General features: G+C 39.5%; 1 long non-coding RNA gene across 2 annotated transcripts in view; it reads left to right on the top strand.

The window, feature by feature from the left end:
• Positions 1–8,417, top strand: part of LOC141539654 (uncharacterized) — a 50,813-nt gene extending 42,396 nt beyond the window's left edge. For both annotated transcript variants that reach the window (XR_012481355.1, XR_012481354.1), the window contains one exon: positions 5,159–8,417. This is a non-coding gene — a long non-coding RNA (uncharacterized LOC141539654). The remainder of the gene's footprint in view (positions 1–5,158) is intronic.
• Positions 8,418–14,193: the final 5,776 nt, after the last annotated feature.

Consider the following 14,193-nt stretch of genomic DNA (forward strand, 5'->3'; position numbering starts at 1 on the left):
TGGGCATTAGCAGTTAAGATTAGGAAAGGTTTAATGTAAAAGATTGCTCTAGAGCTGAATTTTAAAAAAAGAAAAAAGGTATTGCATTCCACTAGGGAGGTCTAATGCAAAGGCACAGAGATAAGAAATAAACTTCCATATGTGAGGAACAGAGAAGAGGCTATTTTGAGTGGTTTATTTTCTCATTGCACAATTAGCATTGGGGAATGGCAATATATATATATATATATATATATATATATATATATATATATATATATATATATATATATATATATATATATATATATGGCAATATATATGTGTGTGTGTGTGTGTGTGTGTGTGAGTTCCACTTATATCCTAGATTTACTTTATACATACACACACCTATCTATCTATGTGTATATATGTATATATATCTATATCTTGAATATCTAGATATTTTCCCACTCTACATTTTTTCATATATTTTCATTGATTTTTATCTATGTAAAAATCTTGAAACTTTATAAAAAATCTCATGCTTTTATAAAGTCAAGTTATTGTTACTAAGAATAGCTAAGATCTACATAAACTGTAAGGTTTGTAAAACATTTTATGCATATGATCTCCTTTGAACCTCACAACAATCTTGTGAAGTAGGTGTAATTATACCTATTTTATAGGCTGGGAAGTTAAATGTGGCTTCCTCAGAGCCACACGGCTGGTATTGTTTATTCTGCCTTTTAAGTCCATTTCTAAAAAGCACAGGAATACAGTGGATGGAGAACTTAAACCAACTCTTCAAATCCTGGTTCCAGGATCCTGGCTAAATCTCCTGTCTTATTGTTCCAGGCCAGTTCCTGAAGATTTGGGTACTTCAGAGCAGAAGCTGATCTGTTTCAGACAGAGGGTTTTTTTTTGTTTTGTTTTGTTTTTTGTTTTTTGTTTTTTAAATATCCTATGTTCGTGACTTTATAGGTCTGGTCTACATAAGCCAGACAGTATAGTGTAACAAATAAAAAAGATATAATATTCTTGGTCCTGCAAAATGAAGAGCAGATAAAGGTCTTCATTGGTAGAAGAAGTACCTTACTCAGAATTACCTGCAAATATGGCTTCCCAAAAATCTCTTTTTATCTCTCATTTAGCTAAGAGTTCACTCCTTAGCTAGAGTTATGAAAGGCATCTGGCCCTGTTCTCTTCTCATTTTTTAAATGGTGTACTCTGTTTTGGCCATATATCCATTGAGCTTATTATGGTAGATGATATCCAAGCCTAATTTCTGCAACACTGCTTTTGATCTTCCTTCCACCTCACGTTCTTGCCATAAAGGTCATCTTTCCCCCAATTATTTCTGTTCTTAGATTTGCCCTGTGAAGGTTACTGCCTTCAGTCATTTCTATTTCTTGCTTACCTAGTGAATTCTAGGCCAAGAAATCTTGATATGGCTGACTCTGGTGGCTGGGTTATATCTCTAGTTCAGTCTTCACCCCCTAGATGTAAATTCCTTTTATAGGAAGTGAGGATATTTGTTTGTTTGGGTTTTTTTCTGCCATCCAAAGATGTTTGTATTTTTAAACAAGAATACAATATATGAATGTACCATACTTTAGACCATATCCATGCCCATAGGCACATTCACATCATTTACAGGACTGGTGTCTCTTAGGAGGCATATTTATCTCTTAGGTTGCAGTCATCTCCTGAAGGGGTACCCTCCCCCATCACCTGATTCTCCTCCAGTACCTATTTCTATATCAACCAAGTTAAATCTTTTATAAAGAAAAAAAAAAAAAAGAAAAAAAAAGGAAAGGGATGGTAGTAGGAAATGTCCCAGTGAAGCAGGGTGGTGCTTTAGAAGAGTGTCTGGATTTTAGAATCCCAGAGCAAATCCTATCCCTGTCTCTTATACCTCTAGGACAAATCACTTAACCTCTTTGAGGTCACAGATTCCTTGATTTCATAATGGGAGCATTGACTTGGATGATTTCTGAGATCCCTTCCAGCTGTCAATCTATAACTCTCTATTATGTACATATCCAATAATCAATTGATCAGTGAATCAACAAGCACTCATTAAATACCTGCTATGTTCCAGACATTGTGTTAGACACTGAGATTATAAAAATAAAAAGTCCCTGCTCTCAAGAAGCTTACATTCTATTTGATATAGATAATATGTATAAATATAAGTATATGAAAAAGTAATCCAATGTAATTATGGTGGGAGATCATGAGCAATTGAGAGTGAGGTGGGGAGGTGAGATCTGGAAAGACTATATATAAAAGTTGGTGCTTGGGCTGAATTTTGAACAAGGGAAAGGGTTCTGTGAGGCAAAGTGAGGAGGAAGGGGTCCAGTACAAAGGAATAGAGATGGGAGGATGGAGTGTTATATGTAGGGAACAAAGAGGAGCCATTTTCAGTTAGAGTATAGGGAGAATAGCAATGTTTAATGAGGCTGGAAATGTAAGTGGGTATCACATTGTGAAGAGGTTTAAAAGACAAACCCACAGGGATAACTAGGTGGTGCAGTGGATAGAGCACCAGCCCTGAAGTCAGGAGGACCTGAGTTCAAATGTGGCCTCAGATACTTAACACTTCCTAGCTGTGTGACCCTGGGCAAGTCACTTAACTCCAATTGCCTCAGCAAAAAAAGAAAAGAAAAGAAAGACAAACCAGGGAGTTCTATTTTAACTGGGAGCCAACATTGAGGTTTCTTGAATGGGTTGGTAACAGTTAAAACTGTTTGGTAGCTGAATGGAGGGTGGTTTGGAATGGGGAAAGATTTGGGATGAGAAGATTAGGATCCCATGTCCATAGTGCAGGTGCTTAGTGAATACCTGAACTAGTATGATGATGGGAGCTAGGAGACACTGTGGTGAGAGTCTAGATGTAGAGTCCAGAAGACCTAATTTTAAATCCAGCTTCAGACACTTAGCTCAGTGACTCTGGAGTAAGTCACTTCATCTCTGGCTTCCTCGATTTCTTCAGCTATAAATAATAGGACCTATGCCTAAATAGGTCTGTTGTGAGGATCAAATTAATAAATATTTGTAAAGCACTTTGCTTAGAGGCTGGCCCTTCCTGGGCATTTAATGCTTATTTCCTTCTTTCTTAAGGTGGAACCATATTAATGAGAAATGTATTCATATGAGAGAAGTTGTAGAGATTAGGTTATGTTATTTTCATTTTTATTGCATAACTGTTCATATTACTAATAGTAATAATATATTTATGGAACACTTTAAGGTTACCTAGAACTTTGCATATATTTTTTAATTGGAGCCTCACAATAGGTTTGGTGCTATTATTGTCTACATTTCACAGGTAAGGGAATTGAAACTGAGAGTGTTTAAGAAACATCCATGTCATGTTATCCACCTTCAGAAAAACAGACGATAGGAGGAAATAAGTTTAATATGATCTTATGTTTATGCGAATGAGTATATTTGAGTATAAATATGTGTATGTTTATAGATATCTGTGTATATGTATGTATGTATGTATGTTATATGTCTGTATTCACACACACACGCTTAATTGTAGCCTTCTGGGAGGGGTGGAGGGAAGGGGAAGAAAAAGTAAAAGGGCACAGCAGAGAACAAAAGGAAACAAGGAAGCAAAGAAAAGCTGGGCAGTTTTGAAAACAGGGTGTAGTGAAGTAAATAGAGTTTAGCACTCAAGGTTCAGCCCTAATCCTGGAGTTTTCTTTCTTTCTTTCTTTCTTTTTTTTTTTTTTTCCCAAGATGAAATGAGAAAAAAGCTATGATGAATGCCCCGGGAGAAAACTGTAGAAAAGACTGGGAATCCAACAAATTCTGCAAACATATATTAAATACTTGCTTCATGGCAGGCTCTATATCTAGCTAAAGAGAGACATGATTCAGATGTAACTTTCAAGGGGTATTAAATCTAATGGTTGGGGGGAGGGGGGAGGGGAGGACAAGGCCCCTTGTATTAGTAACTATGGTATAGTGGAAAGTGGGCCCAGTACAAAGAAAAAATCAGAGTCAAATACTGGGCAGCCAAATTCAGATGAAAGGCAGAGGACAGGGGATGAAATACACTTCTCTCTTTTCCAGAGTTGGGAACTACAGGTGCTAAGGGTTGCTTTTAAGAGCATCTGTAGGTAAGGATATGATACCCTATCTGGACAAAGGAAGGGAGAGGGAGGGAGATAGAAGGGAGGAAGGGATGGAGGGGAGGAGGAAAAGAGGGAGGGAGGAAGAGAGAGAGGGAAGGAGGAAGGAAGTTTACGAGCGTGTGTGTGTGTGTGTGTGTGTGTGTGTGTGTGTTTTAACTATCTATTTAGGTGACATGACAAGTATGTGAAGCTGGATTTAAACTCAGGATTGATATTTTTACAATATGTTGTGATCAATATTTCACACCAGTGTTAAGGTAATATTTCATTTGAGTATTAATTTGTCATTCTAGTATGTTCACATAAATTTCGAAGATAATAGCAATTTAGCAAAAAATAGTTTATAGAGGATTGAAAAATGCTATAATATATGACTAGTGTAAATATTAGGGTTCACTAAAAAAAAAGAAATTAAATTCTTTTTCTTTAGGGAAGGGGCTGGCCTCTTAAAATTTTTTTGGGGGGGAGCTTACAATGTTATAAGTAAATCCAGATGAATAGTGCATAATGCATATCTCCAGTTAGATAAGGTTTCTCTAACAACAGACCAGGGGTTATAGTCCAAAACCATAGCAGGAAAGAATTTTCTAATCTGCTCTTCCTTGTGGCTAATATTACCTTCTTTTTCTGTAGCTTCTTTTAATCTCTCTTTCTCTTTTCTTTGCTTCTGAATTCTTAATTAGAAAACCAAATTTAAGTACAACAACAACTATCAAGCCCAAAATTTTTAGCAAAGGTTTAATAAACTGTTCCTCACTCTCCAAAAAGATGATTTGTATTCATTGATATTAAGAGGAAACAAATATTCATAGTGATTATAGGGACTAATTACTGGGTCAGTCAATGATTTAGAGGAGATTCTAACTATCATTGATTATTGATATTGGAGAGAACACACAGGTATGGGGGCCAAGCTGATAGCTTAAGAAAGATTCCAGGATCCTGAGGGACAAATATAGTTGACTTCCCAGAGTTTCTATGAGTTATATTTGGTAGGATTTGTATGAACTCATGTGTAATGAAAAGAACATTATACATTTTGATTTCAGTAATATAAATGGGAGGAATCAACATAAAGAAATTGAATTCAAAATTGTGGGAAGACCAGGCAAAGTCATGAAAAAAAGAATAAGGAAAAATCCTGAAGAAGGAACAATGAAACATCTCCTCTCTCCTGGAAGAGAGGTAGGGATCTACTATGTCAAAATATTATTTATAGGAACAGATAAGATTTCTGTATCAAGAGGTTTTGCTTATTTGCTTTCCTTTGTCACAAGAGAGAAGTCATTCTGGGTGAGTGGGATGTAAAATGGCTCTAATGTAAAGATAAAAATAATAAAAGTATTAAAAACTAAAATAATTCCAATTCCATTTCTTTATTTCATCTATTCATCTATTTCAATAGTTTCTGATGTGTTTTCCTTTCCTTCCCATATTTTCAGCAACATTTTATAAAGGAATACAAAATCTGAAATGACAATAGCACTGTTTTTCACTATGATAAATGTCCTGGCATTATGTATGGACAGACAGCCCAGCAGGTAGGATCCCATCTGCTACACATTTCCAAATTGTTGGACAGCTTCTCTCTGTGGCTGCCATTACTCTTGGTGTATTCTGGGTATGTTCTAAGAATGATCAGTTGTACACATATTATTTTGGTTCCCCATTGGAAACAATCTTTCTCAGAATTAAATGAATTGTTGGGACAGCTAGATGGCTCAGTGGATAGAGCACCAGCCTTGGACTCGGGAAGACCTGCATTCAAATTCGGCCCCAAACACAACACTTATTGGCTGTCACCAGACAAGTCACTTAATCCCAAATTGCCTTGCTTCCCTCCTCCCCTCACCCCAAATATGAGTTGTCACACTTCTTTCTGCAGCCTCATAGGGAGGTGCTTTGTGAACCTCAAAGCCCTGTACTTTCTTTGACTAGCCCATGATCTCAATGTAGAAAGTTACCAGCAAGGAGTTCCTTCTGCCAATACCAATCTGTATTGGTAACTGTCATTGATAATTCTAGAGAGCTGCGTGCAGGCCCTGAAAGGTTCTTAGGCAGGTTCCCCAACTAGTGTGTGTCAAGGACAGGTTTGAACCCATGTTTCTCTCAACTCCCAGAATGGTTATTTAGTAAAATTGCCCATTGCCATTCACAGTGGTAAGAGACCTTAGGGAGGCTCACGCCATTAAACAAACGATAAGCTGTTGTATTACCTTGGTTTCCAGTTTGGCCAAAAAAAAAAAAAACAAAACACTAAAAACATCAGTCCTGGGGTGGCGTGCCCTATTTTCTGGCAGAAGGAGTTCCAGATGGGCACACGTCGCACCTAGATGTCTGTGGTCACTCTTGACAGTTTGGTTGGCCTGGTGCCTGCCTCCAACTGGAACCCACAGTGAGATAAGGACCTGATTCAAGGGAATTCAGTAGTTGTGGAGACCAAGAGAAATGCTAGAAACCAGCAGTGCATTATGGGGCTCCTGGGCTTGGGCACCATAGGAAGGAGTCATTGGGCACATATGGCACATGCTTGCATTGTTTCTTTGACATATAAATTTGATATTTGTTTGAGGGAAAGGATCCCCTATGGCGTGATTATGCTCTTTCTTGCTATTTGGTTTTGTTTTGTTTTGTTTTGTTTTGTTTTGTTTTGTTTTCAGCAGAGCATCCTGATTCAATTTAACAAGAATTTATTTACTATCTATACCAGAGCAGTCCTGCCCTTAAGGAGTTTATGGTCCTCTTTGGGGAAGCAACATGTATAGACATAGCTCAACTCAAATTATGTGGGAAACAAAACAACTCTTGGGAGACAAGAAGAGACTGAATGCTAATCACTAAAAGAATTAAGAATAATAACAGTTCGTGAAGAAGAATAAAAGGTCAGAAACTTCAAAGAAATCAGGGGAAAAAAATGTAAAGGGAATACATTCAGCTGTATCAGACCTTAAACTATATTATGAGGTGATAGTATTGTTGACATGTACAATGGATAATTTTCAATTATTTTAAATGAAAATTTTCTTGTATAAATAAAAACTATGTAGCCAAGAATAGAAGGAATACAGAAAACTTGGGGAAACTTTCATAGACAGTCTCTCAGATAGGATTAAGTTGGGTTGGAATATTGCTGTGGTGTAGGAAGTAATGAGCTGGTTTATTTAGAAAAAATATGGAAAAACTTGGATTTGTAAAGGAAGCTGCCATCCACCTTCAAAGAAATAGATGATAGGAGGAAGATAAGTATAGTATGGTCTTACATAGATGGCATATATGTTTATTTTATAGATATCTATGTATATGTATGTATAAATATCTACCTGTATATGTATATATCCACACTTAATTGTAGTATTCTTTAAGGTGAAAGGATGAGGGAAAAATTAAAGTAAAAAGGGCATAGTAGAGAACAAAAGAAAACCAACATGGAAGCAAAGGTGGGCAGCTTTGAAAACAATGTATAGTATTTATTATATAGGTTTTCTTGAAATAGAAATGTATTGTTTTATATTGAATCCTCTTTTATAGACTGCTATGTATATGACCTTTTTTTTTTTTGTCTTTTCTCATTTGTATTTAAGTTTACAATAAAAACAACATTTACCAAAACAATCAAGAAAGGCCTTTTGAAGAAAGTGATACTTGGACCTTAATCACTTAATTTGTCCGCCATCAGTTCTCTCATTTGTAATGAGCAAGTAGGAATAGGTGACCTCAGTTGGCCAAAAGGATGTTTGATTGCTTACCTGTCTCTGTTTACCACTGGTTTGTTTGTTTGTTTGTTTGTTTGTTTGTTTTTTTAATCTGTTCTTATCCTTGGAGAGCCCAGAGGTTTTATTCTTGACCCTCATTTCTCTCCACCTTGGTGATATCATCTAATTCCAAGGCTTCTAGCGTCACCTTTGCCTATGCAGATGCCCTCCCCCTCAGTATCTTCCTCCTTAGCAACTCCACCTGCCTGCTGGATATCCTCACCTGAAGACCACAGCAATGTCTCAGCATGTCCCAAACCAAAGCATCCTTCAAAAAAAAAAAGGAGTCCCCTGAGGTGTCTCACTGCCCTGTGGCTTGGAGTCTCCAGCTTCCTTCCCTCCGGCTCATCCCTTGCCATTCTCCCTATTTCTACTGTACTGCCTTGTGAGCTGCTCCCATCGCCCCACTCCTTGGATTTGTGACTAGCCATTGTTCTCTGCCTTGCATGGACTCTATGTTTTGCCAGCTTTCAGCACCTGATTTGATCTATGAAGCATGTGTACCACTTTGGGTGACCTTTTTTTGTCTTTTAAACAATAAATGTTTGTATTTGAATTAATGTTTCCTGCCTAGATTTAATTTGGAATACATAGCCTGGTTTTTCATTTCCCTGCCTCCATCCTAGACCCTGCCCTTCTTCACGGCTTATGGGATTCCACAGGCCAAGTGGAATGACACACTTCCCTCATCTTCGGATGAGTTATTATCATATATTGCCATTTTCTGGGGATGGCAATATTCTTCCATTGCTTACCTATATTCAATGTGTCTATTACTGAAAGGTCCACTCTCACTCCCCTTCTCTCTGGCATAAATAGGCTAATCAGCATGTGTGGGGATCACCTGAATTCCCAGTTAGCCCCTGCTCTTCTGATTAGGGGCAGCTAAGAGGTACCATAGTGCATAGAGTGCCAGAAGATCAGGAGGAGTCATCTTCCTGAGCTCAAATCTAGGCTCAGACATCCACTAGCCATGTGAGCCTGAGCAAGCCATTAACCTTTTCCTCATCTGTAAAATGAGCAGGAGAAGGAAATGGCAAACCACTTCTGTCTCTACTGAGAAAACTCATAGAGGGTGGTAAAGAGTTGGACATGACTGAACAACAACAATGAGAGTTTTTAGACGGTAAATGATAATTAAATCTGTTTTATGAATCAGAATGTTAGATGAACTTTACTCTAATTCCTGTGATTACATTTTATCTCAGGAAGAATCATCTTTGTGAATTCAAATCTGACCTCAGATACCCACTAATTGTGTGAACCTGAGCAAGTCACTTAACCCTGTTTGCCTCAGTTTCCTCATCTGTAAAATGATCTAGAGAAGGAAATGGCAAATCACTCCAGTATCTTTGCCAAGAAAATCCCAAATGGAGTCATGAAGACTCAGTCACAAGTGAAAAAAATTGACTGAATGAAGTCTGGGTGCTTTCCTACGCTCATGCCATTTCATTTGATTGTTGCAACGATTCTGGAAGGAAGTTGCTTTTATTATTTCCATTTCGGATGAGGAAGTGTGATACAGAGAAACTAATCCTGCCCAGAATCACACAGCCAGTTAAATGTCTAAGGTCCGAGTTGAACTTGGATCTGACTCCTAGTCCAACACTCACTCACTATGGCTGTGAGAACATCTTTCACTATATCCCATGCTGTTTCTTTTTCTGAGTGTTTCTTTAACTAACATGAGGCATCTAGGAGGGAGCCCCACTCCTCCTACACCTTCCCTTCCTGCCCTGTACCCCTCCTAAAACAATCCTCCGAAAATAGTCCTGAGCTAATCTCCACCAACAGCTACAAGAATCAGTTCTCCTGTGAGGATAGAGTAGATACCTTTAACCTCCCACCGCCTTCCCTCCTCCGACATAATGATTTGTGTGATGCTGCTGTTCTACCCCCAGAGCTCATCTGGACCACCTGGTTACCTACTCACCTTCCAAGACCAATGGTTCTTCTCCCCTCAGGATGAAAATCAAACCAACAGCTGAAAGGAGACGTGTGGGAGAGCTGCCTTTCCTGATCAGAGAGGGTGTAAGCTCTGAGCCCCACATAGCTAAGGGGAGCTGTGGACCTTCTTGACCAGCCCAGACCCTCTTCTGGGGGAATTCAACATCTGAGTTGTGATCTAGAGACACAGCTATCTTTGCTTAAGGAGAGGAGACATATAGGAAATAGCTAGCGGGGCATAGCAGGAACAAGTATAAGGATTTTTTTAAATGAGAGAGAAGTGGGTATATTTGTAGAGTTTAGGGGAGGAACTAGCGATTACAAAGAGTACATCTGCGGGAGAGGATGGAAGGGGATAGGCCAAGGGCAGATGTAGTGGAGTTGTTGGCATTTGTAAGAAGGACCACATCTTCATCGGAGACCCGGATGAAGGAAGTGAGAGTGGGAAGAAGAGAGGAGGAGAGAAAAGGAGCTAGACTCCAATAGTCTCAAGAGGGACATGGGAGAGGTTGGAGGTGAGATGAAATTTGGAGCAGGTCTTACAGGGCGAGGATAGGGAATCAGTTAGGGAGAAGTAGAAAGACTGCCTTGTTGCAATAAGTATCCACGATCAGATAATATAAATATGTTATGACCTCAAGCAGAGTTTCTTGATTTCCTCCAGCTCTTCTAAGCAGCATGTGAATAGTAGTGAAAAAGGCAGATAGTGATAGTTGGGGGTCAGGGAGCTGTGGCTGGTGATAGAACGAAAGGATAAGGGATTGGAGAGCAGAATTCACAAAGAAGTCAAGACTAAGAGAATGGAAGAGAGAACAGGCAATGCCGAAGGAATAGTGGGAGAGAACTGAGGGGTAGAAACAATGGAGACCTAGTAAAAAACAACAGGGTAAGTGGTTATAAAGCTTAGGGGAAAATGGAGGATAAGCTATCTTGATCATGTCTGATATGTCTGTGCCCGAGTAAGATACAAATTTCTAATGTGGGTTGTTTAAATGTAGATCACAGAAGCATGAATAGCTCTCTCTGGAATGTGGCCCAACCCTTACCAAAAAAAAATGGCAATTTCCATCTTGAGGAAAGCAGAAAAGAATTCTACCTTGGAATTTGTTCCTTCTCTCACTTATTTGCAGAAGCAGGCATCAAATTCAAATTCTCTCTCTCTCTCTCTCTCTCTCTCTCTCTCTCTCTCTCTCTCTCTCTCTCTCTCTCTCTCTCTCTCTCTCTCTCTCTCTCTCTCTCTCTCTCTCTCTCTCTCTCTCTCTCTCTCTCTCTCTCTCTCTCTCTCTCTCTCTCTCTCTCTCTCTCTCTCTCTCTCTCTCTCTCTCTGATTCTGTCTCTCTCTGTCTCTGTCACTGTCTCTTCTCCTCTCTCTCTCTCTCTTTCTCTCTCTCTCTCTCTCTGTCACTGTCTCTCTTCTCCTCTCTCTTTCTCTCTCTCTCTGTCTCTCTCTGTCTCTCTGTCTCTGTCTCTGTCACTGTCTCTCTTCTCCTCTCTCTCTCTCTCTCTCTCTCTCTCTCTCTCTCTCTCTCTCTCTCTCTCTCTCTCTCTTCTCTCTGATTCTCTCTCTCTGCCTCTCTGTCTCCGTGTCTCTGTCTCTCTCTTTCTCTGGGTCTCTTTTTGTCTCTCCCTTTCTCTGTCTCTCTCTCTCTGTCTCTCTCTCTGATTCTCTCTCTCTGTCTCTGCCTCTGTGTCTCTGTCTCTTTCTCTGTGTCTGTCTTTTTGTCTCTCCCTTTCTCTGTCTCTGTCTCTGTGTCTCTCTCTCTGTCTCTCTCTCTGTCTCTCTCTCTCTCTCTCTGTCTGTCTCTCTCTCTCTGATTCTCTCTCTCTGTCTCTGCCTCTGTGTCTCTGTCTCTCTGTCTCTCTCTCTCTCTCTCTCTCTCTCTCTCTCTCTGTCTCTCTCTCTCTGATTCTCTCTCTCTCTGTCTCTGCCTCTGTGTCTCTGTCTCTTTCTCTGTGTCTGTCTTTTTGTCTCTCCCTTTCTCTGTCTCTGTCTCTCTGTCTATCTGCCTGTCTCTCTCTCTGTGTCTCTTTCTACACACACACACACACACACACACACACACACACACACATACACACACACACACACACATTGTTAGCCTAGGAATATGATTTTGAGTCAGATTCTGGTTGTTAGCCCCTACCTTATACTTGCTGATTTAACTCCTCTTCACCAAGTACCAGTTATGCAAAAGGTCATCCCAAAAAGGGGACAAACAGCAAATAAACCAAGTTTATCCAAACAGAACTGCAAACAGAAACTAAAGAAATTCTATCGGATGGAATATCCATAATATCAACAGTATGAGATCTCAGATCAAGAGAAAAGCTCTCATCTTACCCCAGGGAAACACCTCCTAAATCTCTAAGGAGGCAATTTAAAAATTTAGAACATGTTGAGGAACCAGATTCCTCTACAAGTCTGCAGTTGCCAAAGCCTTGTAATTCCATGTGTCTTTCTAGAAAATTATGCAGAACAACCTAGGTTTTTCCCCCAAAAACTCCATCACCAACAATGGTTTTCACATAGGTCCTCATTATCATATCTTGCTCAGTGTGCTCTCCATCAGTATAGAGTCATATTTCCTGTATATGCAGCTGTCCACAAAACACCCCAGGCTTGAGTGAAAGCTATTACAGTCAGAGAAAGGAATTTCAGAATTTAGTATCTGTTTCACAGTTTTCCTTTCCACCTCAACCTGTGCCCTTATACTTGGAGGCACACACACATATAAATATATGTACGAAAACAGTCTCTTCTCTTCAAAAGTCATCTACATCCCTCTTCCTTAGTCTTTCTCAGGAAAAAACCTTGCTCTATGTTTCACAGAGATAATTGAGGCTATAGATTATGAGGTCTTTCTTCTCTCAAGTTCTTCTCCTCAAATCACCACAGTATGTCAGCCAGAGAAGCATTTATTGCATTCCTAATATGTGCTAAGCACTGGATTTACAAAGAAAACAAAAATCAATCTCTGTTCTCAAGAGTTCCCTGTTAGGATTACCAGGTGAGAACTCAGGTTGTCTGGACAGTGACAAGGTGAACTCAGGTTGTCTGGACAATTACAAGGTGAGAACTCAGGTTGACTTGACAGTTCTCTGGCTCAGACCTTTGGTTTGGGCCTTTAAAGGGAGTTTACACCTTAGGAATTCTAAGAGGAGCAAGTTCATTGGTGGAAGTATTTCCCCACTCCCCTTTGAGTCCTTACACGCCCATTCTCTGGAAGGATAAAAGAAAAGCAGCATTGGGTCTGAGAGAATCTACTCTGGGATAGAGTTGTGACGCCAGGCAGGCTGAAAGGAGACCAGTCTGATTTGAGAAAGGACAAGAGCTGGAGGAGATTCAGAGCTCCCAAGAAACCTGCGCACAGAGGAAAAGATTTTACAGATCTCCTCCCAGAGAAGGATTATAATTGAGCAGACAGACCCTCACAATTCAAAAACATTACAGTTCCCTTTCTTTTCTTTTCTTTTTCTTTTTCTTTTTCTTTTTCTTTTTCTTTTTCTTTTTCTTTTTCTTTTTCTTTTTTTTTTTTTTTTTTTTTTTTTTTTTTTTTGGCAGAGGCAATTGGGGTTAAGTGACTTGCCCAGGGTCACACAGCTAGGAAGTGTCTGAGGCCAAATTTGAACTCAGGTCCTGATTTCAGGGCTGGTGCTCTATCCACTGCGCCACCTAGCTGCCCCAAGAATTAACTTTCTAGTGGGAGAGATGATAAAAAAAAAAAAGACAAAAAACCCCATAAAACCAAGATATATAGCTATATATGATGTATCACAGCTATGAGTGATATATCACACCTGTATCAGTATAAACATATATCAGTATGTATCATTGTATCTATATGATGCACATGCACATATCTATGTCCATGTGATTTGAACACATCAGTACATATGTAGCACGTATGTCTCGCCCTCTCTCCCTCCTTCCCTCTTTCCGTCTCTCCATCTCTCCCCATCTCTCTCTGCACATGCATCCACATTCATAAATAATATATCAATGTGCATATATCATGCACATATATGCGAATGAGGGTATATTGAAAGGAATTAAGGCCCCAAGGTTAAGGAGCATCATGAAAGATTTCTTGCCGAGGTGGGATTTTGAGACTTAAAGGAAGTTGAGATTAGAAGGGAAAGAATTTTAGGTGTGGGAGACAGTCAAGGAAATGCTCCGAGTCTGGAAATGGAGTGTCTTGTTCAAGGAACAGTAAGGCCAGTGTCATTGTGTCTCAGAGTGGTGTGAAAAGGCTGGAGTACGGAGGAAGGGGCTCCTTCACTCCTCTGATCTACTGTCTAAGAGGTGGGACCTTATCCTTGACTCTCAAATTTAGCCCTCTGGATCCAGTCAGAGACTGGGAGGCTGTGGATCCATAGTTCATAGG

This window comes from Sminthopsis crassicaudata, chromosome 4 (assembly GCF_048593235.1).
Source record: "Sminthopsis crassicaudata isolate SCR6 chromosome 4, ASM4859323v1, whole genome shotgun sequence".
Classification (NCBI taxonomy): Eukaryota; Metazoa; Chordata; class Mammalia; order Dasyuromorphia; family Dasyuridae; genus Sminthopsis; species Sminthopsis crassicaudata.